Source organism: Anas acuta, chromosome 2 (assembly GCF_963932015.1).
Source record: "Anas acuta chromosome 2, bAnaAcu1.1, whole genome shotgun sequence".
Taxonomy (NCBI): Eukaryota; Metazoa; Chordata; class Aves; order Anseriformes; family Anatidae; genus Anas; species Anas acuta.
The window spans coordinates 110,508,951-110,536,473 of record NC_088980.1 but is presented as its reverse complement, the minus strand read 5'-3'; the positions used below and the strand labels follow the sequence as shown (position 1 = coordinate 110,536,473).

The 27,523-nt window shown below is 37.4% G+C and overlaps 1 protein-coding gene across 2 annotated transcripts in view; it reads right to left on the bottom strand.

Moving 5' to 3' along the window:
* The window catches only part of ST18 (ST18 C2H2C-type zinc finger transcription factor), a 198,645-nt gene extending 171,735 nt beyond the window's left edge, over nucleotides 1-26,910 (bottom strand). Inside the window, exons 1-3 of one of the 2 annotated variants that reach the window (XM_068671696.1) lie at nucleotides 26,782-26,910; nucleotides 15,529-15,649; nucleotides 972-1,107 (exon numbers count right to left, since the gene is read on the bottom strand). The gene's annotated coding sequence lies outside the window, so the exon portion shown is untranslated. Of the gene's footprint in view, nucleotides 1-971; nucleotides 1,108-1,411; nucleotides 1,705-15,528; nucleotides 15,650-26,781 lie in introns of those variants that run through there. The other variant, XM_068671698.1, reaches the window with a different exon arrangement.
* Nucleotides 26,911-27,523: the final 613 nt, after the last annotated feature.

Here is a 27,523-nt window from a genome sequence, read left to right as displayed (position 1 = left end):
AGCAACTCAGGTTAGTCATAAGCAATTAGCAAGTTTTTCCATGCTCATTTACCAAAGAACACTTTCATTGTCAGCAGCACTCATGGTGCAAAACTTTCCAATTTTAACAACTTATTTTTAGATTTCTTTGTTATGCAAGTATTCAAGTATGACTAACAGCTTTATATATCGTGAGAACTTCATTTCCTTTCACTACTCTATCAGTGACTCCAAACAATTTTTTTGTTTGTTTTTGGTAAGTCACCTGTTCTGGCTGAAAAAAAAAATAAAAGAAAATGTGATCATTCAGTACAAAAACAATGAAGCTTTGTTGTTCTGTTGGTATACACACTAAAGCATATCACATATTGTTAATTCAATTTCAGAACAGCAAGATAGCTATTATTCATGAAGCTATTTCATGTAATAATGCACTTTTCTTCCTTTTTTCATAAAACCCCTTTAGATCCTAAACACAAACAGATCAGTCAGATCATTGAGCCTGAGCCTATTATAAATAAATAGCTAAACTACATCTGTTTTTAAAAAGCATAAAACAAAATTAAATAAAATCTTCATGACTTCTTGAACTCTCAGATCTATCTCCCTTCCTCTATCGCTGCTAAACCTCGCATCACAGCACCCTAAAGCTGTCGGTACTTGGTAACAAGAACAACAAATCAGAGAAATCAAGAAACACTGCAATCAAGCAGTGCTTTCCTCTCGATGCCGGGGGAACGTGGGATGCCAGCACCCGCGTTTGCCCCACACTGGCCAGCAGAGGGAGGAGAGGGGGTAACCACACAGCCACTAATCCCCCGAGCTACACCACCCAGGAACCCCTTTTCTGTGCGTCCAAACAAAACTACAAACAGCAGTGCATCCCAGTTGTAACGTCTGTTATGAAAACCCGCATGATCTTGCCCAGAAAATGCAATGGTTTTTTTTTTTTTTTTTTCCTTTTTTTTCTTTTTTTTTTTTTTCCATCTTACCTTTACCTAGGGAGTCAGTGCAGGTGTCCAGAAGGCTGCTGTCTCCTGGTCTTGCTGGGTTTACCGCCGCTCCGGTTCTCGTGCTGCTGTTTCTAGGACCTGGGTGAAGAACTGGACCTGATCCGCCTATTCTCTTCTGTGTTAGAAAGAAAACAATTTCATGTTCTATCTCTGGAACTGGGCCTTTGCTCAATGCATCAGAGCAAATACATAATCGTTCTGAGATTTGCAAATAAGTGTCTTTTTCCACAAGTGGGAAATAGAAAATCTAAGATTTATTATAACTTACAAAGGAGTGAAAGACATTGATTTTCACTGAAAAAAAATGTTGGCTGTATCACAGTGAAACCATCTTCTTTTCAAGAGGCATTCTAAAGCAGTATTTTCAGTCAGTTCTGTGCAAAATATTCCACAACAGCCCCAATAACTTTTTTCCTTACCTCTGGTATCCCAGTGAGGTCACATTCTGTTAAAAACATCCTGTCAAGCTTGGTACAAAAGGGCTCCAAAGAATCAGAATGCAGAAGCTATGTAACTTGCTGACTAACTTTGCTCTGTGTTATTTACCAACCACACAAAGAAAATGCTGTCTATTCAAAACAGAGTTCAAAACTCTCTTCACAGAAAGTGAGTGAACAAACAGTCCCATGTCCGATGCTGTAGTCACATCTCCCATGAGGCCCGGTGATAGCTCTGGGGCATGGGACGGAGTGACACCACCAGTACTCACTACAAGGCACTTCTGTAAACAACTTGTGTGTGTGTGTGTGCGCACAGAGAAAGAGGAGGAGGAGGCGGGTGTCACTTTTTCTCTATCTTAAGGTTATGCTGCATTTGCTTTATCATCTCTAAGCAGAACTTCAGACTTGCTTTGCCTATTGACTGCATTTGGTCTAGTACTTTGATGATCTTTTCCCAGAAGGGATCTGAAAGGAATATCTGGAATTACCTTAGGATCTAGCCTTGGAAACATAGAGTCAGGATAACCAGCAGTAACTAATTCAGATTCTTCCAAACCCATTACAGAAAGAGAAAAGGAAATTCAATAGTTTACCTTATATCACATCCAGCAAAGTTCAAGACATTGTTGAAAATATTTTAATCCATTAAAGAAACAGCCCTCAGTTATAAAAGCCATACTCAAATTTATTTGTTCAGTATTACCAAAACTCAAAATATGGATTCTGAACCCACATGGTGACTTTGCCTTACTAAGCAAATTAATTCTTTCGGGCTGTTCTAAGAAACATAGAATGTTTACATTTTGGATTCTAGTTTGGTAATTTTGAGTATCCTTAAAATCATAAAACTCCACAAATGTTTTTTGTTATTTTAAACCCATCTCTTCTTTGGAAACTGCTAGCCAGAAAGCCACATTTTTCCAGACAACAGAAATATTATTTCCAGACCACTGTATGAAGAAAAGTACCTTATAGACCTAGTGCTTCCAGTACAGCCTACTGGCCTCCACTCACACAAACCAGTCCAATGCTTTTCTTTATACTTGCAATAAATCGCAGGCAACATCTATTTCAAGATATGGAAAGGTAAAAAATTGTTCTCATTGATCTCTTTGCACTTTCATTCTTTAACAATCCAATCAGCATTGGAATGCTCTTTCTGGCACCCAATATCCAGCAGCCATTGCCATATTTGGAATTTTTATTTTTTATTTTACAACTTCCTAGTAAATGTTTTTTCTTATGCTTTCAAAGGGTCTAAAACATAGGGATTATAAAACACCTGTCATGTGTATGTTTGTGAGAGCACAATGTGCGACTCAGTGACATTATGTTGTAAAATAACCAGTAGTCTGCTTTTCCTTTTGTGAGGTCTGATTCTGCAGTGTACATGTGTATTCTGATCCTATCCCATCAGGCTATGGGAGTAACAATGAATACCTCTATAAGCTTTTACAAGTTTACGACACGGGTTCTTCCGAAGCTTTATTCCAGGAATAAGGGTCATTAAAAGGAAGATATAAAAGATATTCAGTTGTAAATACAATTTAAAAATTGAACGACTCATGAACATTAATTGTATGACAATAATATAACTTTTAAAAATGCAAAGGCTTTCTAGAAATACACAAAACTGTAAGTTACCTAGTTGTATTTATTTTATCAATACTTGAAAACAATACTTGTAAAATACGAATGGTGACTGATTTTGCAAATAGAATTGTCTAAGTACCTCTCAGGATTTTTAAAGCAAATGTGATTTTTTCTCAGGACTCAATAGACACCCAGTCTCAGGGCAGAATCTATAATTGTGCCTTGTCAAGCATGATCCAAAAAAATCACTGAAAGAGACCTGCAAGCTGTCTTTGCATTTTCATGTGGACTTTGAAAAACACAAGTTGTCCACCGATTTCTTTTATTTTCTTTATTTTTTTCCAAGTTAACATTTAAAGATCTTCTCATCTAATTAAAATTAGTAATATACCATAGTACAGTATACATATATTCTTCTTCTTTCCCAAGCACCTAACTGTTCCATTTAATTATTTGTATTTCAGATTCCAGTTTACTTAAATATTGTAGATATTGTAAATATTGATTTGGGTGGTTACTTTCACAGCATCACCTGAGGACATGTTTATAATCCATTTTATGAACTGAGAACTGAAGCACAAAGAAAACTGCTCTGGCTCACACAAGAAATCTATAACAAAGCAGAACCAATAGAAATTTGGCCATGACAGTATCTCTTCACAGCTTCCACAAATATGGCAACAGTATTAATACCTGCAGTATAGTCATTATTCGACTTCAGTATGGCTGCAGCTCAGCTGTCTGTGATGCTACTGAAATATTTAACACATCCATAACATTAGAGTCAAAAATCCAACATAAACACAGGTTTAGGTTCAGCTTTCAAACTATTTGTGTTCCTCTCTCACAGCCTTCCTCTCACGTTTAGTATCTGTCACTGGTTCCCAGAAACAAATCTTTCCCAAGACTCCTTGCCAGGCCTGGGTCAAGAAGGTTCCGTACATATCTATTAGCTCAGTTAGATATTCCTCTTAATCCTTTTTCTGAGCTCCAGTACCTATTTTTAAATAGGCCAGAGCCATCATGCAGAAGGGTATACGCAAGAGATAAGTCTACAAAACATTAGGCCTCCTAAATTCGACTAATTTTCTCTTCTCTTTACTGATCCTGTAATGAAATTTCAAGTCAAGCACAGATTCTGGGGGGTTCCTCCTAACTACAACTTCCAACTGATTAGCTCTTTAACAATACTAACAAAGCTGTATATATGTGCTTTTCAAAAATTACTATATACTTCAGTCTCATGGAGAAAGAGAGCTAGAAAGTTTAAGTTTTGATGTCGATTTGCTAAATGTAGGTCACATGGGAACTAAGATGTGAACCTAGTAATGTATTTAATGGCAAAATTATTTTCTCTGTCCCCATCAGCCTCACTAGAGAAATGAGACCAAGCAAGATGATACTAATTATGCACAGAGAGGAGCCCCTGCTGCAATTGCCAGCCTGCTGCAGAATTCTTGGTGAACGGCAGACTGAGTTGGCAAACAAAAGTGGAAGGGGTAGAAAGAAAGAAATGGAGTGCTTTTTTTCGCTATTCACAAAATATAGCCAGCACTGAAAAAGAGAATACCCCCTCCCCCCCACCAACACACACAATCTACCAAAAAAAATAAAAAATCAGGTAAACCATACAAAAAAAAAATAAACCTAGTTAGGTGTATAGTAACTCCAAGAACAATGTTGGATACCAATCACATACTCCCATCAGGTGGTTTAAAAAAAATAAAAAAAAAAAAGCAGATTTAAAAAATCCCATGCTTTCACTTATTCCATGAAATTACCATGAGTTGCAGCTGGGGGTGATGTTGCAAAGAGGGTTGAGGGAGTGAGGTGAATTTGAAACAGATAAAAGCTGGGTAAACCACTCCAGTAGTCAGCCTCATGCAAAAGTACTTAACCAGAAACAAATGCTGCTGATGCTTTTGTTCTGGTCTTTCACTGGAGCTTATTCTGGCCTTCTGACGTGTGTCCTATAGGTTGCCTCTGCCAGGCAACTGTGCATGTGCTCACAGTACCAACTGCTAGTACCACATTTATTTATTTATTTTCAACCCAAATAAACTCTTAATGGCTTAACATAAAACATTTGGACTTTTTTTGAAACACACTAAATAATAAAAAAGCCAGCAGCTCAATAGGCCATAAGGGAATGAAAGGGATGATTGTTCAAAGCCCTATTAAAAGGTTTGTTGCTTTATTTATATATTTTTTAACAACACAATTTCAAAGCCTTTTAAAGAAGACTCCTCCTCCCCTTTGCCTGCCAAGATAGTACTTAGCTGAGGGAGGGAGTGTCTGCTCTTTAAAAGATGATGGTATCTATTAGAGAGAAAGGGAAAGAGACATATGTAAAAAAGCTTTCCCAAAAACAGTTGTCCAGAAGGGCCAATGAAGAGAAACAAAAGGTATGAGATGAGGAATAAAAGGGAAGAAGATTGTCTCATTAAAACAGAGAGTGCTGAGAGAGAAATTTTTAAAGCAATATGGTTTTGTTAAGGTCCTTCGTTACATTATTACACTAACCATGCTTCATATTTAGACATCTGTCAAGTAGTTACTGTGAATTGTTTCACAAAAATTAACTCTGACAGCCCTCATTCATATGGTAGGTAAGGAATGGAGACGCATTCGCATGCAGGCATACATCAGGTTGTACAGCCGGTTTCCAGAGAAGAACAGAAGACTCTTTGACAGTACACCATGTTAGAAAGCAAAAGGTAAAGAAAGGCTATTCCTGTGCTATGTCACTGCAGCTATAATGGGGCATGTCTGGGTGGAAGAAGTGTCATGTGTGATTGAAATATCCGGAGATAAATCTGAGGTCTGTGTTGACTCTCTTTTCTTTTAGAAGTACATTTTATAGTCTAGGTCTCATTCTTAGGAAAACTGCTCCACAATATTCCTATTGTTTGAGACTCTATCCCCACAAAATGCTGTAAGCAATCTTCATAGATGTGATCACAAACTGTCAGAAAACTTGTGCAAAGCTGAGAAAATGACACAAAATGAGCTTCTGCATTTATAGTATGGAGCCAGTTATCACATCATCATGGTGGTATGTCCATGTTAACCTCTGTTGCCAGAAAAATGGTCTTTAGTTTGTACTGGTTGCACATTTTCCACAGCTCATGGCATCACTCCTATGAATTAGGAACAAGGTGTTTTTCTTCTGGCTACAAGAAATCTCCTTTGCAGTTAAGCAGGGAGTGTGAGGAGTTCTTCCTTTCCTGGTAGGCGACATCAGTTTAAACTATTGGCCATTGGACTGAGGGCAGCCTGCAAAGGTGATGCAAGAAGCCTTTGATAATTACCATCTGTGAAGAGCAAAGAAGAAATTTGTGCAGGAGAATTTTCTCCTCGTATCTTAGCTGCAACAGTATTCAAAAAACCCTCCTGAGGACAGCTAGATAAGGATCACTTATATTTCAGAGCAGATATTTCATCACGTGAAACTAAAGTTAACTTTAATTTCTGTTGATGTTTCTAATGTGAAACAATTGTTTCAGTGGAACTCTCCAAAGAAACTCTATTGAAAACATTTCAAGGACTGTTAGGTTCTCAACCTGACTCACTACTTTGCTATAAATGCTCTAGATTAAGGTGCAGATAAGTTTTTTGGAGGTTATCTTTTACCCTATTGTTGCCTAGATTTGATTTTGTAAAACCCTCAGGTGTTGAGTTTGAGTAGAGGTGACGGAAAAGACTTTGAGAAGCAGTGTACATACAGTGCCTCTGCTGCATGACAAGAGTTCTGAAGCTGCTAGTACACTGATCCACAGTTCTGAGATCAAACCAGACCAAACTCCAAAGCTAGTATCTTATTTCAGTGACTTTACTGGTATCCATGGACTGGCCTGTCCATAGAAAAAGATCCATTACTTTATTTATGCTCTGGAGCCAAATACTGCAGTCTTTCCTAAAGGAATCTCTGAAGAGGCCTATAACCTAAAGGTTATATATCATAGAATAAACTAACAGAATACTATTAAACAGAGTATTTCTTATACACCAGAGTCCCATGAATTTTTCTGTCTTGTATTATCCTGCTAGGACAATAGCTAAAATGTGATATATACTGTGAGGTTAAGCAATTCTTTGTAAAATTCATTATCAGAATACATTACTTACCAGAAAGGGAAGAAAGACAAACTGACCAACAGGAAAGTACAGAAAGGCCTGAAGGAAATTTACTCTATATGCAGTGTGACCAGGACACCTCAATTTCTCTTTACCATCCTGAAAAGACCACTGGTGGGTTGGAACTAGATAATCATTAAGGTCCTTTCCAACCCAAGGCATTCTATGATTCTATGGGATCCTTAAAACCTGAAGCAGTTGTGATCTTTGTTGTACTTGAAGGAACGAATTCCAGCAGTGCATGCCTTGCTAACGTCACCCGAGGTGAGGAGGTCCCTCTGCTGCTTGGATGGAGCAGTGCTCCCCATCCGACCACTGACCCTGCATATGGGATTTGGAACGACTACAGCCAAACAGAAAACTAATGACTGCAGCTACAGGTGTGAATTCCCTAGAGCAGAGGATCAAAGGTGTTATCTCCCACCACTGTGAAGACTCAATTTCTTCAGTGGTGCTTCAGCTTGTTATGGGGCTACACATAATACTCAGTACATTGTTTTCCACTGTTCTTAATTTCCAGCTAGGCAACTTAAAATCATTAGATGTCTCCAGTGAATTTTGTCGGTAGCACATATTGATGGTGAAGGTGTTCATTTCAGGAATCCTCATTTTAAAAAGCGGTATGCTTGAACTAATCACTATCTAATTAAAACACGGTATGGAGACTGCATATTGAAGTGCCATTAACAGAAGAGAGCTAATCTTGCTAAGGGTAATCAGAGAGTCCCTAAGGATGAAGGGGACACCACCTCACTCACTTTCTGGATGTACAGAAAAGTCTCATGAGTTTTACAAAGTGCTGGGATGCAAGGGTAATGCTAGTTTTTTTGTTTGTTTGTTTGTTTGTTTTTCAGTTTAATAAAAAGCCATCACTTCGGCTCGACGAGAGGTTTGCCTGCCACCCAGTGGAGACAGGTGCCAGTTTCTCAGTCGCAGTTAGAAAGCCTGTGTTCTGTAGCTCTCCAAGCAATCACAAACAAAAGCTATGCCTTAATTGTGTTATTACTTCATGCACATCAATTATTGTGGATCAACATAGTCCATTTAGATGTTCAAATATTAATATTTTAAATGATAATCCAGGATCTTTGAGTCAGATTGAAACTCTATCTTGAATATCTGAACTAATAGTTTCCACAGGACAGAATTAGACTTGAATAAACTCCCTAAACAAATACTGTTGATATACTTGTTATATTTTATTTTTAACATGTTAAACTGATTTTCTTCTACATGTTCTTTGGCATTCTAAGATTCTATTTATGACCTAATGCACGACTTTTACACAGATAGGGTCAGCTGCACTGTCATTTTACTAGCAAAAAAATGCACTGCCTTATGGAATTATACTGAAAGAACATAGGATATTCCTATAAAACAACTAAATAAAAGTTGAAATACAGCCAGGACAGAGGAGAAAGAAATGATAATCCCAATGTATTGAATATTAAGGAAAAATTAGACACAGTGCAGCATATAGACTGATGTTTAGAGAGATGATACATCATTTTTTTTTTATTACTCTTTATTAACTTGCATCTGGCATACTGCCCTGCTCTAATAATTACCATAAACCCACTTCCTAGCTGTTTTTCTTTTTAGGTGTCTTTTACAGCATTTCAAGTAGTATTTAGAACATCCTTCTTGTGTAAAAGAAACAGCAAATGGAGCTTACCAGGGACAATAAAATAAACTGATTAAGCAGCTGTGAAAAATAGGGAAAAAGTGACAATTCAAAAATAATTTAAAAAGAAATCAAAAACTTTTAACACAAGACATTAAATACTGCTCATGTTTTCTCTTCTTGTAATTCTTCTTTTTTTTTTTTCTAGCATATTTTAAAATTTCTGATCTCTAGAACACCAAAAATGTGTTCATAGCCTAGTCCACAACTAGTAAAAGGCCTCATGCTAACTAAGATATTATTATCTCTCTCCAACCTGCAGGACCCACTCTTGGAAATCCCAATTCTTAGACAAGGTATATCAGATTTTACAGAATGCTGTCAGTAACAGGGATTATTTTTCCCCTCATTGGTTGACAGATTCGCAAATCCTTTATGTCTGACTAAAAATAAGATCATTTTCCTTCTAGGCACTAGTCTTGCTTTCAAATCTCCACTTTATCTGGCTTAAAGCAAGCGATGCTTAAATTTCTGAAATGCCCTTAACCACTAGACTAGGATTCCTGCACTTGCTCATTAGCAACCTATTCTGTTAAAAGCTATTTTACTTTGGATAATTCTTCAACAGACAAGGCATTTGTCCACTTTATAGTTGTATCATTAAGGAATTCACCTGGGATAGAAACTTGAGACTCTGGCCTCTTCTGTGAGAAAACAGGAGAGTGTTTTGAAGCACATCTCCCAGTCTTTCAGGGGATGTGCCTTTTTCTCACATAGTTAAAAAGAAACCACAAACCCAGAAAAGGTTCCCAAGAATATCATCAGTTCTGGGTCATATTACATCTTTTCTCAGACCATGATAAGAAAAGAGGTCTACGTGAGTCCTTAGGACCGCAGCTAGACAATCTGAGACAGAAAACTTTGGCCCAAAGTCAAAGGTCATTTTTCTTTGTTTGCTATGTTGTTTTAGAACCTGGAATAAAACAGCACCGTAATGACGGTCTCTGCTATTCTGAAACTGGCAAATAAAACTCCATGGCTGTGTTGGCAATTCTGGATATGTAGTTATAAGTCCTAATCACTTACCACAAGGAAATGCCTCACTTTTTATTTTTCATGAGGAAGTACAGATGTTATCCAGTGGTCTAAGGGTTTGCTGCTGCTGAATTCTGCATGCTGATTGGCCTCATGTTTGAAAGACAGGTCTATGCCTTCACTTCCTTCTGAATTATACTTCCTGCTTGTACACCAGCTTCAATAGACTTCACACTTGCAAACATTTTATTACCTTTGGCCAGTTTATGCTTAAGGCAGTTTATGCTTAAAGACACACCTTTTGAGCAGAGACAACTATATTGCTTTTTGTCTTTCATGTGTTTTGTGTTGATCTGCAGTCTCGTAGGAGGTGTGATACATATTTAGTAACTCTCAGTTCTGCTCACCTGGGGATTTGTGTTTAGGTAGCCACATTCAATAATCTGGTTTACCAAACTAATGCTGCTAGGATGTATCCTTTAATGGTCAGTTTGTGCAACGCAATGAATGTGCATACAATTGAAAATATTTAGCATTCTGTATACCATGGGTTTTAATAATAAATAAATAATTATTATTTCCTTATATAGCTTTTTACAATCCTGGATCCCGATTAAAGACTGTCTCTATATATCACTATACCCTGAGGTAGGGTCCCTGGTTTTCTGAAAGCTCCTTAAGCTCTGAGGTGATGCCTGCTTCTACTGAGAAACATTATACTCTTCCACTTACACAGGCAAGCACTTTGCAGTACAATGTTTAAAAATCATACATAAAACAAAACTGATCTGTCTTGATGTCCCATCTAGACTATTAAATCCACAGGATTTCAAAATCAGAAGCCAAAATCAAAATAATAGTAAAAAAAAAAAATCATAAGGTTTAAAACCAAAACAAAACAGACTTTCAAGAGTCTTGATTAGCTATCTGGGATGGCTTGGCTGTTTCTCTGCTGCAGGTGCAGAGCAGGGACACCTGACCTGAGTATTTGTCATGGAGATCGTGGAAAGTTCTGGGAGGGACATTGCAGAGACAACAAGTAAGCAGCGTACAAACCACCTACTCCAGAAACAGGACAGCAGGGTTTGTCAGGTATGACACAGAGTTCATAGACTCTTCTTTCTGTAAGGAAATGGAGGTCTTCATATTAACTGTGCCTTAAAAACTGGGACTGAGTACAACATGACAAAACAAGAAATTGAAATTTACCATTGTTAAGGTAAACAAAAGAATTTGAGGGACAATACAAACTTGTAGAGTTTCTCTCTGTTCAAAAATTTTACCTCGAAGCTTTCACTGCACCTGTTGGAGAATCCCTAGCAAAACCATTAAAACATCGTAGAAACCGAGCATTAAAAGAGCATTAAAAAGTTAGTAGCAGTGTGAAATCAGGAAAGGTTGTGCTGTTTTCCAATGGTTGTTACGATTAACAGTTTCTGGTCGAAATATTTTCATGCCACAAGAGGGAGACACAGGCACATAATTTCGTCAAAAATGAAGCAAACACGACATCCTCCTGTAAATGACATTTACCAGGAAAGTTGTCTGGCCCGTTTGCTCTGTAATCAACACAGTCTCAGATGTGAAGAGGCTGGCATAGAGGAGTTTCTGCTCCACACGAGCAAATTAGAGAAAACAGAATTAAAACTCAGCGACGTTGAACTTCCACTGAGGCAATAAGAATGGCATTATATAAGAAAACTGTAAGCAATACTGTTAAAGAAATAATGCAAAAGCTGAGCTTGTAAGCTTTTCTATGAGAAGGATAGTTTCTCCTAAGAATTTAGATGTTGGAGAGATGAGTTAGATCGCACTAAACTGATATTGCTGTTGTATAAAGCAGACTAGTTACAGGACCAGTATTTTATGCTGCTAGAACTGTAAGAGAAAACAACAACAACAGCTAGGACGATACTATTTTACCTTAATACACCGTAATACAAGTATCAAATTTCAGTTCTGTTAATAAAAGCCCACAGCCTTCAAGAATACAGAGCCATTCAACATGTGGATATCTCTGAAGCTGGTTTACCAGCTTGAAATGAATTTCTCCACCAGTTTTGTAGACAGGTTGCTCTGTGAGCTGCCATTCAAACGAAATTTAGAATTATCCATTTCCAAGCACTTCATTGTATATTGGTGTTGTTATCTACAAAACATTAAAAAATGCACTTAGTGTCTCAAAGCATTTACAAACCAGTATCAACAGTGATATAAACTGAGGTTATGGAAGCCGTAGGGTATTGGACAGCTGTGTTGATAGAAATGCATTAATTGAAACAATTAATTCAGTGCTGGTACTTGGCAAGGTACTTGACTTGTTCTGGCATTTGTTGAAACTCAGATCTGTGTAATTTCTAAAACTTAATCAGGTTAAGCAAAGAAAGAGGAATACAAGGCAGAAAGCAGAACAGGTATAAGGCAAAAAAATTGCTGCTAATGAGAGTTATTCAGAAACTAAAGTGGTCCCTTCCCTGTGGTCATCATATTGAGCTTAATAAAAATGAAATTATCTTGTATTCCCCTATTCTTCAGTGGATTGATTCTGTATAAAAATCAGAACATAGTTAACACTGAATTACATTTAACAATTTTAAATAATCCTGTATATTATTTAATACAACCCCCACTCCCCCCCCCCTTCATTTTATAGGTCAAATGCAAGAGACCTGTGTTTCTGTTAAAAGAGATGTAAACTCTGGAGTTATACAACTTGTTCTCAAAGGCTCTTAAAATAATTATTTGTTCAGCCTTGCAAGAACATTTTTTAAGAGTGAAATAAATTAGGCTCTTGAAAGAAATCCTAGCAGATTTTTCTTTTATTTTCACACCAGGATTTGTAGCATTATTGCAGTGCGTTTCCAAGACGCCAATACTTATGAAAGCAAAACTTTGGTTGCTCAGAGGACTGAATGAAAAGATATCCTTTGTCTTGACAGAAACATATTAAGGGGAAGTAGAGGAAAACAAATAATGCAGTCCCATCAGAACTAGCATTTTTAATGGGAAAAGTTGGCTTTCAAATCACTAAAACATTTTATTTCAAAATTAAAGCCAGTAATATTAAAACAGTGCAGAGAGAAGTGCTTTGCCTAATTTAAATTGTTAAGATCTCCTTTTGTAGTGAAGCTTTTTTCATTATAAACTTGCAATACTGCTGTGATGAGAAAAATTATTTCAGCCAAACTCTACACAACTTTTGAAAGCATTCACTGATAATGTCTTCATGCTAAACAGAGAACCTGACAAATAAGGTAGTAGTACACTGTGGTGCAAACGGTAAAATGATTACAAAAGCTTTGTAAGAAAGAAACACTACAAAAGTGTATAATCCAGTGAAAATCATAGAGGCTCAAAAATGAATATCTGATTAAAAAAAAAAAAAAAAAAAAAAGAAGAAGAGAAGATAGATCATGACCAAAAGCATGTCTTCACAACCCAAACTTGAGTGTGAGGTTCACAAATACACCCTTCCTATACAAAGGAAATTAAAAAAAAAAATAAAATCATTTTGGCATTTAGAATATTTTAACCTGATAAAAGCCATTAATTTAGAAGTGGATTTGGGGTCTATATCTAGATTATAAATTGAACTTCAACCAAAGTCTAGTAAGACCCTTCAATTTAGAGAAGAAAAAAAGGGATGAACTACATTGTTAACAATAGTAAGCCTACCAGAATAATGTGGAATTCTACTTAATCAAGTCAGTTTCTGCAAAGAACAAGAGTATCATGCTTATTGTTCAAATAATCATTCTTAAAGCAACCAAGAATAAAGCATGACTCAGTCTGGCATTGCAACCACAAACTAGCTGAGGATTAAAAACATAGTTTCACAGACATATGTAATGTCGCTATTCATCTGTTTCTTTATTCATACTATCATATGTATCATATGCATCAGATTCTGAGGCATCCAACCTCCACCTCCACCCCTACTTAGCCATTAACTATCTCAGAAATCAGAAAAATCAGACAAACAAACAAAAAAATACATTCAGTCACAGAAGCTTATGAACATCAGCACATTTTTCCTTGAGGAGCTATACTGAACAGGCTGCAGCACATATTACACCCAGTAGCCTATACTATGATATAACACTGAAATATAGGTGTTGAAAAGACAGCCAGCCTAAAGCTTTAGAGAATAAAGACTGAGGGGAAAAGATAGAACCAAATAACAGCATTACAGAAAATTTAGCTATTTTTTCTTAGTTTTCATAACATGTTTTTAAACTTAGTAGTTATTAAAACAATGACCAAATCTAATTTACTATATGTTCCAGCACAGGAAAATCAGGTTTTATGCACCTTGTTGATTATTCATCTGCATATCCAGATGTCCTTCTAAAATACACATGATGAAACTCAGCAGAAAACATGTCCCACTTGAATTTGCTCTATATACCACAAGCTGAAGAAGGCAACAGAAACTGAAAGTAAAGCTGGCATCTCCCTGTCTCATCATTTGTGTAATTTCTATTCGATCATCTCCTTCATGGATGATTCTGCCTCTGTAAACCATACATATTCTTACACCTGACATTAATTAACAATGCGATAAGATAGAGCTTGAATCTAGTATTTATTTTCAGTGTAATTTTACTTAATGGGAGCCACCATTCTCACTTTTAAAGCATGATTAGTTCATAATAAATTGAAAAATAATTTCAGGTCTTTCCTTTTATCAGCATAAATATCATACAAGTTATAACTGTAATCCTTAAATACCATTTTCTTTTCTTCCTGGCTTACTACCAAGGAGCATTCACACTTCAGTGTAGCTCTTACAGTGTCTCCAAGATGTGACAAAAAGCAGTGAGGAACAATGAATACATAAATAGCAGCACTTTCCTGGAAAAAGAAGTCTCTCCTACCAGTACCTAAAGGGGGTGAACAAGAAAGCTGGAAAGGGACTTTTTTATCAGGGGGTATATTAATAGGTCAAAGGTAATGACTTTAAACTGAAAGAGGGTAGGTTTACAAAAGTTATTCAGAATAAATTCTTTGCTATGAGGGTGTTGAAGCAATGGGACACATTGCTCAGAGGAGTTGTGGATACCCCATCTCTGGCACTGTTGAAGGCCAGGTTGGTTGGGGCTTGGAGAGTCTGATCTAGTGGATGGCATCTGTGCCTATGGCAGAGGGGTTGGAAATGGATGATCTTTAATGTCCCTTCCAACACAAACCATTCTATAAAAGAGACAACATCCCATATGTATAGCATCGGTCTCCTTCTGACCCTTGAAATGCCCTTTGTTTGCTTGTAAAGAACCCAAATTTCTTTCCATGAACTGTTTTCCATGGTAGGTTGTTCATGCTCTCCAAAATGTTTTTTCAGACTCATGGATCACCCTTCAATAGATCGATTGTCCATTTCACCAGAGACACTGCATATTTACTTCCATCTGTAGTTGCTTTACTCCTCATCTAACAAAATCTCTGAGCCTTTCCCTGCCACGTGAAAAGGCACAAAGTTAGCTATCCTTCAAACTGGAATTAAGTGCTGACCCATAAAGCCTCCTTACCATATCATCAGCATAACTGGAACTGTATATCAATTTATGGCCAAGAAGCTACCCAGCATGTGCTCAGCTAAGTCACAATACACAAGAAATGTATTAGAAAAGCAGAGAAAGACATACTGAATGCTGAAAATATTTGCTTGTATATATAAACTAGTTATTAATGTGGTGCCCAAACTTACCTGTATTTTAGACCCAAGATTCCAGGCTTCCATTCCATGGCTGCTATTTGTTTCCTTCCTCTTCCACCAAGCTTGAAGTTTCACAGGGCCTCTTTGAAATGTCTCTCTCTAAAATCTGGCTCTGAGAGAACATAAATCAGAATAGAACATTTATAATACTGCTTTCACACTAGACTGATGATATCAGAATAGGCACATTTTCCAGACAAATGGATATGATATCTTTGGAACAATGGTTAAGGTTTAAGATCAGTTTGGGCTTTTTGGTACAGTGCCAGAAAATGGCAGTTGGCATCTTGCCATGAAATCAGCATCATGAATTAAAAAAATAGACTCAGAAATTTTAGTACTAAATGTGAAGGAGAAATCAGTAGAAACTAGATGCGGAAACAAAGATCTATTTTTATTCTATCAGCAGCTTTTGCTATATTGATACCAGACTGTTAATACTGGGATATTAGAGATGCTACATCCAGCTGGAGAGTAGGGATCAGAACACTTTAAAAAACACTAAAAATTGATTTTCAATCACACCTGAGTTGATCGTTAGCCTGAGCTCTTCTCTGTAGCCTGTAGAAGAGAAGGCTCTGGGGATACCTTTTAGAGGCCTTCCAATACCTAAAGGAGGCTTACAGGAAAGATGGGGAGCAATTCTTTACCAGGGAATGTAGCGATAAAACAAGGAATAACTGTTTTAGACTAAAAGAGGATGGATTACATTAAACATTAGGAAGAAATTCTTTATTATGAGGGTGGAAATGGAACAGCTTGCCCATAGAAGCTGTGGATGCCCCATCCCTGGAAGTGTTCAAGGCCAGGTTGGATGGGGCTTTGGGCAGCCTGGTCTAGCGGGAGGTGTCCCTGCCCATGGCAGGAGGGTTGGAACTGAGTGATCTTTAAATCACAGAATCACGGAATCATCTAGGTTGGAAGAGACCTCCAATATCACCTAGTCCAACCTCTGACCTAACACTAACAAGTTCTCCTCTAAACCATATCACCAAACTCTACATCTAAATGTCTTTTAAAGACCTTCAGGGATGGTGACTCAACCACTTCCCTGGGCAGCCCATTCCAATGCCTCACAACCTTTTCGGTAAATAAGTTTTTCCTAATATCCAACCTAAAGCTCCCCTGGAGCAAATTTAGCCCATTCCCCCTCATCCTATCACCAGGCACATGGGAGAATAGACGAATTCCCACCTCACTACAGCCTCCTTTTTGGTACCTGTAGAGAGTGAGAAGGTTGCCCCTGAGCCTCCTCCAGGCTAACCAACCCCAACTCCCTCAGCTGTTCCTCATCAGACTTGTTCTACGGACTCCTCACCAGCTTTGCTGCCCTTCTCTGGACACGCTGGAGCACCTCGACGTCCTTGTTGTAGTGAGGGGCCCAAAACTGAACACAGTTCTTGAGGTGTGGCCTCACCAGAGCCAAGTACAGGGAGACTTCCCTCACTTCCCTCACCCTGCTGGCCACACTGTTTCTTATGCAAGCCAGGATGCTGTTGGCCTTCTTGGCCACCTGAGCACACTGCTGGCTCATAGTTCAGCCCACTATCAACCACTACTTCCAGGTCTTTCTCTGCCAGGCAGCTTTCCAACCACTCATCTCCAAGCCTGTAGTGCTGCTTGGGGCTGTTGTGCCCCAGGTACAGGACCCAGCACTTGGCTTTGTTGAACTTCATACAGTTGGCCTCAGCCCATTGGTCAAGCCTATCTATATCCTCCTGCAGAGCTTTCCTACGCTTGAGCAGATCGACACATGAATCTAACTTGGTGTCACCTGCAAACTTACTGATGGTGCACTCAATCCCCTCATCCAGATCATTGATAAAGACATTAAAGAGAACTGGCCCTAATACTAATCCCTGGGGGACTCCTGTAGTGACTGGCCTCCAACTGTATTTAACTTCATTCACCACAACTCTTTGGGCCCGGCTATCCAGCCAGTTTTTAACCCAACAAAAAAAAACAAACAAACAAATAAACACTTTAAGGTCCCTTCCAACCCAAACCATCCTATGATTTCTGTGCTGATTACCTCTAACTCACAAATTTAGATCCTCTACAAAATATAAATATACAAACATTATATAATAAAGTGCCATTAGGAAAACAGTTACTTTATTTTATTATTATTTTTTTTTTTACATCAGTACATGCAGAATACAACAAACCAAGACCTTCCAAGAAAATCTGTAACAATACTGTCATGCCAAGGCAGTCCCTTGACAGCCACAACCAGTTCCAGCTGGCTCTACAGGGCCCAGCTGGGCCCATCAGTGAAGCTGGTAGCATGCTTAAGAAAAGGAGAAACATTCCATGACAGTGAGGAAGAAAAGGTTCCAGAAACAGTCCTGCAGACCCCAGGGTCAGAGAAGAAGAGGGAGTAGGTGCTCCAGGCTCTGAAGTAGATATCACTGCAGTCCAGGGAGGACCCAATGCTGGAGCAGTGGAAGAGTGTGAAGAGGAAGGAGTGACGGAGTCAAATTTGTTTGCATTGGCAGTAAATTTATTTCCCCCAGGTCAACTCTGTAACAGGAATTGGTAAGGGGTCTGTCTGTCTTTATCTAAATTCACAGTTTTTTCATCTGATTTCCACCTCCATCGTGTTGAAGAAGGGAAGCAAGAGAGTGGCTGGGTGAGCATCTGGCAGCCAGCCAGGGTCAACCCACCACAATCAGTGTCTCATTTAAGAAAAATATAGTAGTCAAAATCATTACTTGTATGATGCAGGATTCCATGTTCCTGTCTATGATCCAGTCTTCTTCCCTTTCAGTCTACAAATGCACAGCAACTCAGCGGTAGCATAGAAATTGCAGTATGGAAACTAATAGATTTCCAGGCTTTTCTAGCATCCACAATGAAATTTTTTGCAGGACACACCTTTACAGGTTTTAATCAACATACTTAGAGGGTTCCTGAAATGCTATTTTAAAAGACAGTATTAAGCAAGTAACTCTTTAAAGGTAACATTCTCTAACTAAATCTTTGCTTAAAAGTTCAATCAATCTAATAACTGGAAGAACATACATCTCCACTGATATCTCAAAATCCTGTGCAGCTCCTTAGGGCACTCTTACCTAACTATATATTGCAGCATAATCATAATATTTATAACAAACTTTGAAAAGTGGAGTTTATTATGTTAATTTGCATTATTCTGAAATATTATTACTTCTTGTGGAGGAATTTACTCAGCCCTTCTTTGGAAACATAGGCTGTGTAAGACTAGATGATAGGATGTGAGGGTAAGAGATGTATCCAAATGGAATAACCAAAATGGAATACACAAACAATAATCATTCAAAGATCAAACATAAAACCTGAACTTGACCTTGTCTGCAGATCTTAGGTCTGTTTTAACTTCTTATCAGAAGACTGCCAGTTCTGAACACTCCCTCAGCAGAACCTTGCCATCTTCAGGATATGCAGCAAAACTCTCAGCCCTTACCCTCCTAGCCTCCAAAAGTTTTGAACGCAGAAAATGGGTATCAAAACAAAAGCAAATCTCAATGACAGAACGAGAGGGGGGAAAAATAGCAGGATTTTTATTTCTAGATAAAGTAATTTTCTATGAATGAAACATGTCAGATATCACAAAAAAAAATTAGAAATAATTTCTCAGATTATTCAGGTCCAATAAGTGCATATGCACACAAATTTAAAATCCAAAAGGAATACATGCTCCATATATAGAAAATCCACTTGAGGTATGGAAAGACTAGGATGGAGCAGACTCATGTGACTTCTGTTGATACTCCTCCCTCCTATGTGACGGCTAGCAGCACTTTTAAATCTGGAGAAGTGCTCCAAAAAATCAGTTGAATTCTTATCCACCTTACTCCATAGCAACAAAGTGAAAGCACTTGGACTTACACTATCAGCAACAAAACAGAACCACATGATTCAGGTGAGCAAATTGCACTCTGGGGATAGAGAGGAAGGGAGATCTTTCCCTTTTTTACAGAGCAGTGAGCCAATCTACTAATATATTTTAATAAATCTACTTCTTGCAGTTTCAAAATTTACTGGAGGATAAATATGGAGGCATGCATATCTGTTGCAAGCCCTGCAAATGTGGGATTCAGCGTGATTTTGAGCTAGCAGTCTCTGATGGTGACTAAATAACCCCCAGTATGCAAACTATTGTCAGTGAAGGTAATAGAGCCAGCATATGACGAAGGGGGTTAAGGCTGAACCCAAGAATAATAGCTGAGGCAGGGAATTAGAATCCTTTTAATCATGACCCCAATTACATCTCAAGACAAATGGTATCCTCTAACACAACACCTGGTGCTAAATGTGGCTACTTTACATTTCACCCTCAAAGGAACCAGAAATGATTTCTGGAATTTATAACAGTAGTTATTAATTTCTAGCATTTCTTTTCTTATGTTGAACATGTCTGAGATTGAGACATTAGAAAGAAGATTTACATTATGATGACCATGTAATAACACCATTCCTGCCACTGAGAATATATTAAGAAACAAAGAAACACACTGGAGACAGCGGTGGCTTGATACACAAGCATGTTCAGTGCTTTCATAAATATATAGGATTTTTTCTTTGGCATATTTTCTTGGGCCCCTCGCTACAAGAAGAACATCAAGGTGCTCGAGCGAGTCCAGAGAAGGGCAACAAAGCTGGTGAGGGGTCTGGAGAACAAGTCTTATGAGGAGCGGCTGAAGGAGCTGGGTTGTTCAGCCTGGAGAAAAGGAGGCTTGGGGGTGACCTTATCGCTCTTTATAAGTACATTAAAGGAGGCTGTAGCGAGCTTGGGGTTGGTCTATTCTCCCACGTGCCTGGCGACAGAATGAGGGGGAACGGGCTAAAGTTGTGACAGGGTTGTTTTAGGTTGGATATTAGGAAGAACTTCTTTACTGAGAGGGTTGTGAGGCATTGGAATGGACTGCCCAGGGAAGTGGTGGAGTCACCATCCCTGGAGGTCTTTAAAAGACGTTTCAATGTTGAACTTAGCGATATGGTTTAGTGGAGGACTTGTTAGTGTTAGGTTAGAGGTTGGACTCGATGATCTTGAGGTCTCTTCCAACCTAGACAATTCTGTGATTCTGTGATATTTTTGCAAACAGACACATACATACGTAACAGACCACATAACATCAGGTCCTCAGATATTAGTGGATATTTTTATAATTTTTTTCCTTTATTTGTGAATTTTAATTTTCCTGTGAAAATTACAGATTACTCACTCAAACGAGACTTCTGCCTCTTAATTAAGGAACACGTATACTGGCAGGACTAGGCCTTAGGCACAAACCTTATATGCATTTCTACATGACATCACTTTAGTCAGTATTTTTCAGGTCAAATTGTATTTCTTAAAGCAAAATATCAGTGATTTTTTTTCCTGTCAACTCAGGTCCCTTGTACTCTTATACACCTAAGCAGGGTTTCTGAAGGCAGTAGACACATCAGACCCATAAGTATTGTGTTCATTGTGTCATGTGCTAGGACTCTGTGTGTACAAATGATTTGTGAAAGCATACAACTAAATCATCCAAAAACATGGATGATCAGTGTATGAAGTAGCCATTTTTGTTTAAAAGTAATGCTTTCCCTGCAAAGAATGCTGTGTTTACACCATAGTTTACAGTTTGTGTCACAGTCACCTTGAGCAACTGACTCTGATGATGAGGGAGTTTGGTTTAGTCAGCTATCAAAAGAGAGTACATATTTGTATACATATCCCTTCACATTCACAAGCTTTCAGAAATTTACTCTTTTTAGCTAGCTATCTGGAGATTATTACTAGATGCAGTTCATATTAGAATTACATATATAAACGCACCTAGTATATATTAAAGCCAAGTATTAATGACATACTTAGAAAAAAGTTTTAATTTGAACCTCACTAAATTAATTCACAAAGGAGTAATGGTAAAGCAAATTACAGAGTAGTGATGGTAGATACTGTTTGGAGAATGTGTTGACTGTAATTACTGCTGCTCACAATAAAATACTTAAAAGAAACCAACACCTTGTGTGTTCTCAGACAGAACTTACAACAAAATGAAGAGGAAATATCTCCAGGGAACAAAAGGCAGATCCGAAAAGACCCAGAGAAAAATAACTTCTCTAATTCTGTTGATGATAGTCAGAATCCAGAAAGCTTGTTTGTATTCAGACTATATAGATAGGTATCTTTTGACAAAATAAACTGCAGACATAATCACATTCCATGTGATTCTGCTCTACTCCTCCTGTCCTGATTATCTGTTTGTCACGAAGGAAAAAAAAAATAGTGGTGGATTTTTTTAAGGCAGAATTAGTTCTCAGGAAAAGAAACAGAATGTTGTTCCTAGCAAAGCACAAATGGCTAGTTACTGTAAATGTTAGACTTTAATTATGAAGCACCTTTGAACTGAAAAGATAGGTCACTCTACTGAATATGTGCAAACATAAATCCTTTCATTTATAATGTGATTTACTTTTGCCTCCCTTAACTGTAAAACCTAATTTAATTTTCCTCTTGAAATGTTAATTCCTTGCTAAAATATTTTTGGGCCAAGGTTCAAAGCAGATATTTACAGCACCTGAAATTATGGATTTATTCTGGGTTCTCAAATAGATTCTGAACTATAATGAGGACTGCAAGCATGCAATGACTGCTGTATGCATATTATTTACATTGTCAATAAGTGCAATTTCATTTTAACTTGTATTTTTCATCTAGGAGAGTGTGTTTAACAAGATACATCAATTGTGACTTTCCCATGATGAGTCACTTAGCATTATTTCTCTGTAATTGATGTGGGTGGAATTAACAAACTTTGGCTTCTGGACTACAGAAATGGGTGGTTTGTAAGATGCATGAGTGCATCTCTTGGCTTGTGCATTTGGACTGCAACTCTTCTGTCTGTCTTGATGGAAAAAAATTACATCATGTTGGAGCTTATTCTTGCAGATTCATAGGTGCCAATTCTCAGTTATACTAAGGGATCTTTGATGTACAGTGGAAGATAAAGGCAATATGAAAATATTTCAAAATTGTATCTTCTTTTAAGACCACTGACAGAAATCAATTGATATTGATTCTAGAAGCACCTAGACTGTGTAATAAAGATATATATTTATATATATATTGAAAACATCAACCAAACCAAGCAAACACACACCATTGTTAAATTTTGCTATGTGATTAACTGAAGTGATTGTCTACCAGTTTCATAGTAAGATGGTCCCATAGAAGCAACAAACCTGACCTTTTCTTTACACTGAACAGCTTTCATTTCACATGATTCTACGCTCCACAAAAAGTAATCTACTGTGCTTGCCTTGTCAGGTGTACCGAGTTTATCTCAGCAGTTATGTAGTTCCCCAGCTTTACTTAGATGCCATACAAAAAGCAATGTTTCTCTCAGGAATGATGTAAAAGCAATCACTTGCAATATATTAGTCCTAAACAAAGCACTGACTATCATGCCTCCATAAAGAGGATGTTATAGAGCTATAAGCAATGGCAAGACAGAAAATTAAGCATGAAAGTTTCTGTACAGGAAAGACATGAAACAATCATGGCAAAACAAGATCTTTCCATTTTCTATCCTGTCATTAATCTTGCTGTCTTATTACTACTGAGAAATAAAAGCAATATAATATTGAACACTGAGACAGAACACTTCTGTGTCTTCTGACCTCTGCAGAAGTTTCTATCATTCAAGTTCACTGCTTTTTCTCCAGCATAACATGTGGGAGATAAGAACGCAAACCATCTTAAAGATGCAGTGCACATCGCCAAAGCTGTGTATATGCATAGGCATTGTACAAGGGATGCCAATAGTTTGGACCTTACAAAGATACCTTACAAATACTAATGCAAAACAGCAATTCTCAGCTATGTCTGGATATCCTGGCCCAACAAACTGAAGGAGAACTGAACTATTTAAAAAATAATTCAACACATTTAGAAATAATAAAATTTGATACTGTAGCATGCATTTAAGTCCATGCAAAGTATAAACAACCATGTCTTGACATTTATTTTCCAATCTCAACAGTTGAACCCATTTCCAAAGGAACTTGTCAACACAACCAGGATTACATCTGAAAGGGTGATTCTGAAGTGACAGATGGGAGTTTTGAAATAAGAGGCACAATGCTGCACTGAAGGATCTTGCTTGTACCTGGAATCTCATCAGCTTCATTTTGAGTTCTCAAGAAAGTCCTCAGAGGCAGCAGAATCTCTCTCTCTCTTTTTTTTTTTTTTTTAAGCCTACCAAAACATATTGTAATGTATGAAGAGATCCAATGCCATATTAAAAAACAGACCAAAAAAAAACAAAACAGCAACAAAAAAAAACACGAAGCAAGGTTAAGGTTATGTGTTTCACATTAAATACTTTTTACCCATGCCTAAAAGACAGTAACATATGTAAAAGTCAAATAATAGGAATATGCAGAAGCCAAAATAACTGCAACAGTCACAGTGAGATATCTAAGAAAATTATTTAAAGTTTGGAGAAAGAGGGTAGTTTTGAGGAATGAAACTCTGAAGTAGAATATAGTTAAGCTTAAATTAGATTAGTGAGGTGTTTTAAACGCTTGTTCTTACAGTGAAGGCAAATTGCAAACCAAAAAGGAAAGCAAATCTCGGTGATTGGATAAAGCAATGGACATTATTGATACAAATACATGCATGAGAAGAAAAGCAAAGCTCAGGCTTAGGAGGCAGGTGGTTCCAAAGTGTTATTCACTGTGGTGACCTTGAGCTGAGGCAGCTGCTACTTTCCCAGAATACAAATTTGAGTCATTCATATTTCTGACTTAGCTGGTAAATTTTAATACCTCATTCTGCTTCTGTCTGATGCTAGGGGAAACTGAATTTCCTCATTGCTCCCTTCACTCACTAAGAAAAATGGTTATTAATATCACCTCTTAGCTGCCTACAGTCACAGATAGAAGCTGTTGTAACCTACACTTTCACAAAGAGGCAGGACAGATACTGAGAATCCCCTGTTAAAAACTCAGTGAGTTTAATTAAACCATTTTGGGAATTCACCTTGGGCAGAAAAGGTGGAGCCACTCATAACATGGGAGGCTAATGTTTCAAAATCGTATATTCCAGAAAATGGTAGTGGGTCCTTGAGGGAAGATACTGATTGATTTCAGCTGACTCTACTCCATCTTAACAGATGGTACTCAGTAGAGTGGGAGTTAGGAAAGAGAACATACTACAAGAAATTCCTTACTAATAGCTCTGCAAATAGGATGAAATTCTACATGGGCTATTTCTAATGATGTTGTTGTTTTATAGGATTATTTAGAAAGATTAAACTTTCCAAGGGTGTTGATTTTAAACACAGATATTAATGGGTTTGGTAGTATTTAGAATAAATTCTGGCCACTAGCGTTTTGTTGGTGCAGTCATTAAGACCATGGTGTAACAAAACGTGAAGCAGAGAGAATGCTGTACATAAATGGCTGGTGTGTGAGTGGGGTCATACCATGAGAGAAAACGTAACAGAGTTGAACATTCTGTTTAAGGTATAATTACAAATATAATAACTCTCCTACTTCTCAAACACGATCATATTAGATGCCCTTTTATTTCAGCTACTTTCCTGTTTTGGTCTTTACCAAAGGTAAAGTGATTAAAAAATTGGATCTAGGTGGAAGAGGGGGGGGAGGGGGGGAAAGACATGATTCACATTAGAATTACGATTTTAAAATCATCAAGCAGTACCCATTATTGCAATTCAAGGGTTCTGAAGAATTATTAATTGGCAAGTGAAATTAACATTTTTGAGATTCTTCACCATCTGATGAGGAAGATTTTTCGAGGCAAAAAGTTAATAAGTGCAGGTGGTAGAGCATGGTAGTGCTTCTATCCTCACAGGATTTGTCTCTCCTTATCCTTTTACTTTGTTCAGATATTGCCTCTCTGGGCACTACTAAAAGACTGACAGACTTGCACTCAGCCTATTTCTCTAAAAGCATCTTGAACAGGGAAGGAGCCATACTGAACACATATTTAACAGTGTTGCAGCTGTGATTTTGTTGTAATGATGGAAAAACAGTAAACTGCCCTTGCCAAAGTATTGGAACATCATTCCATCTCTTTCATTGAGAGGACAGTCAATAACTCAGAATTGATTAAAAATAAACAGTGCTATTTTGCTTTGCAAAATAAAGTTGCCATGCAAAACCCAGACCAGGTATCTCTGATCTCATTTTGTCTGGACTTGAAGTTTTGTGTTCTCCTGTGTAACTAAACTGCACATATTGGAGACAACTGAATATAACCCAAGCCTGCTTTTTAATGATGCCCAGTAATCACTTGGTCCACGAATTTCTAAGAGTGGGATCTCCAACCAGTTATGAAATACAAGTGATTTGGACACGTTCTTGTAATAGAAGAATTTAAATGAATGAATTTTAAGACAAATTTCTAAGTCATTCCTAAGAAAATTCATGATCTTTGTGTTTTGTACATGTGATAATACAAATGAACCTCCTCAATAAGGAGTAAAGTCTATGAAAATTCTAGGGAAGTGCAATCCATAAATCTTCTTTATGTGTATCCTGAGTGTGAGAAAAATATTCACAATTTGTCAAACTAATTCAAAGAAGTAGACACTGCTCCTCTTTCCCCCTCCCCTCCACCTCCCCCCACCCAAAAAAAGCTTTTTATGTAGAACTAAGGCATAGTAAAAAAATAAATAAATCAGCTTTTCAAAAGGAGGGCCATTCATTTCACTTTTGAAAATCCTTCTTTTGTATTTAATTTCTGTAACAACAGGCTGCACACACCATCTGAAAAACTACCCTAATTCCAAGAGAAAGATTTCTGAAGTCACCCATGAAACTTAAAAATTAAAACAAATCCATCTTTCCTTCATTTATAACCAAGGGGATGTTACCTCTCCAGTACCATAGGTCATATGTTCTTTACATAGTTTTATTACCTAAGAGAAAAACAGATCCCATTCATTGTGAAAACATAGAATTTCCTATTGACATCTACATAACACAATAGTTAAAATTGCCTGCAAATGCCAAAGATGGTGTTAAAGTTCCTGATGTAACCATAAAATCAGCAGGTCACAGTGCTTCACATTAACTTTTTCTCTTCATTCTTTAGCAGTTTTCCCTGACTCTGACCTTCTTTTAAACTCCTGTAACAACACAATTTTACACTACAGTTCTTTTCCTTTAGAAAAAAAAAAAAAAAAAAAAAAAAGGGGGGGGGGGGGGAGGGGGAGAAAAAAGAAAAAAAATAAGCCTTACTTGTTAGAAGTTAGAAAAACAGCTCCAAGGGCACGGTAATACTGTGTGGAAGGGAAGTTTATAGTGACAAATTTTTGAAGAACTCTAATCTTAAAACCTGACCCTTACACAGACACAGACACACACAAAGTTTCCACAAACTTTGAAATCATGTGACCAACTTTATCCTCAGCAGCCACTTCTCCTTTTCTCATGTATTCATATTCAAAACTTCCACCTCAATGCACACAGATTTACTTAATGCATGCACATTACTTTGCATTTACTTCTTCCATGTGATCTTTATCACTTCTAGTCCTCCACTTACATATATGTGTTCTAATATTTTCTTCCAAATAACCGTGCTTTGGGGGGATTACATCTTAGGAAAGTAGAAGCAACACTACTGAAATTTCTATTACTTAATTCAAAACTGATTTTTCATTTTATTGAAATAGTCCAGGCAAAATAGAATATAAAATCCAAGACATCTTTTGGGAATAATTTCCTTGTAAGCTGCCTTAAAGGTGGACTTGGAAATTTGAAAATCTAATGTAGATGTTTCCTTGATATTATCTTAACTTCAATATTGAATATGTTATAGAAATTGTCAATTTAATAGCTCAGTCAATACTTGATTTTAGAGTTGTTCTATGCAAGATACGAATCTTCTTTTTAAAAAAAAAAAAAATCTCTTTTTACATTTTTCAAAACATCCTTCTACTACTTATTTATTTGTCAGGCCCATCTTGCATATCTTACA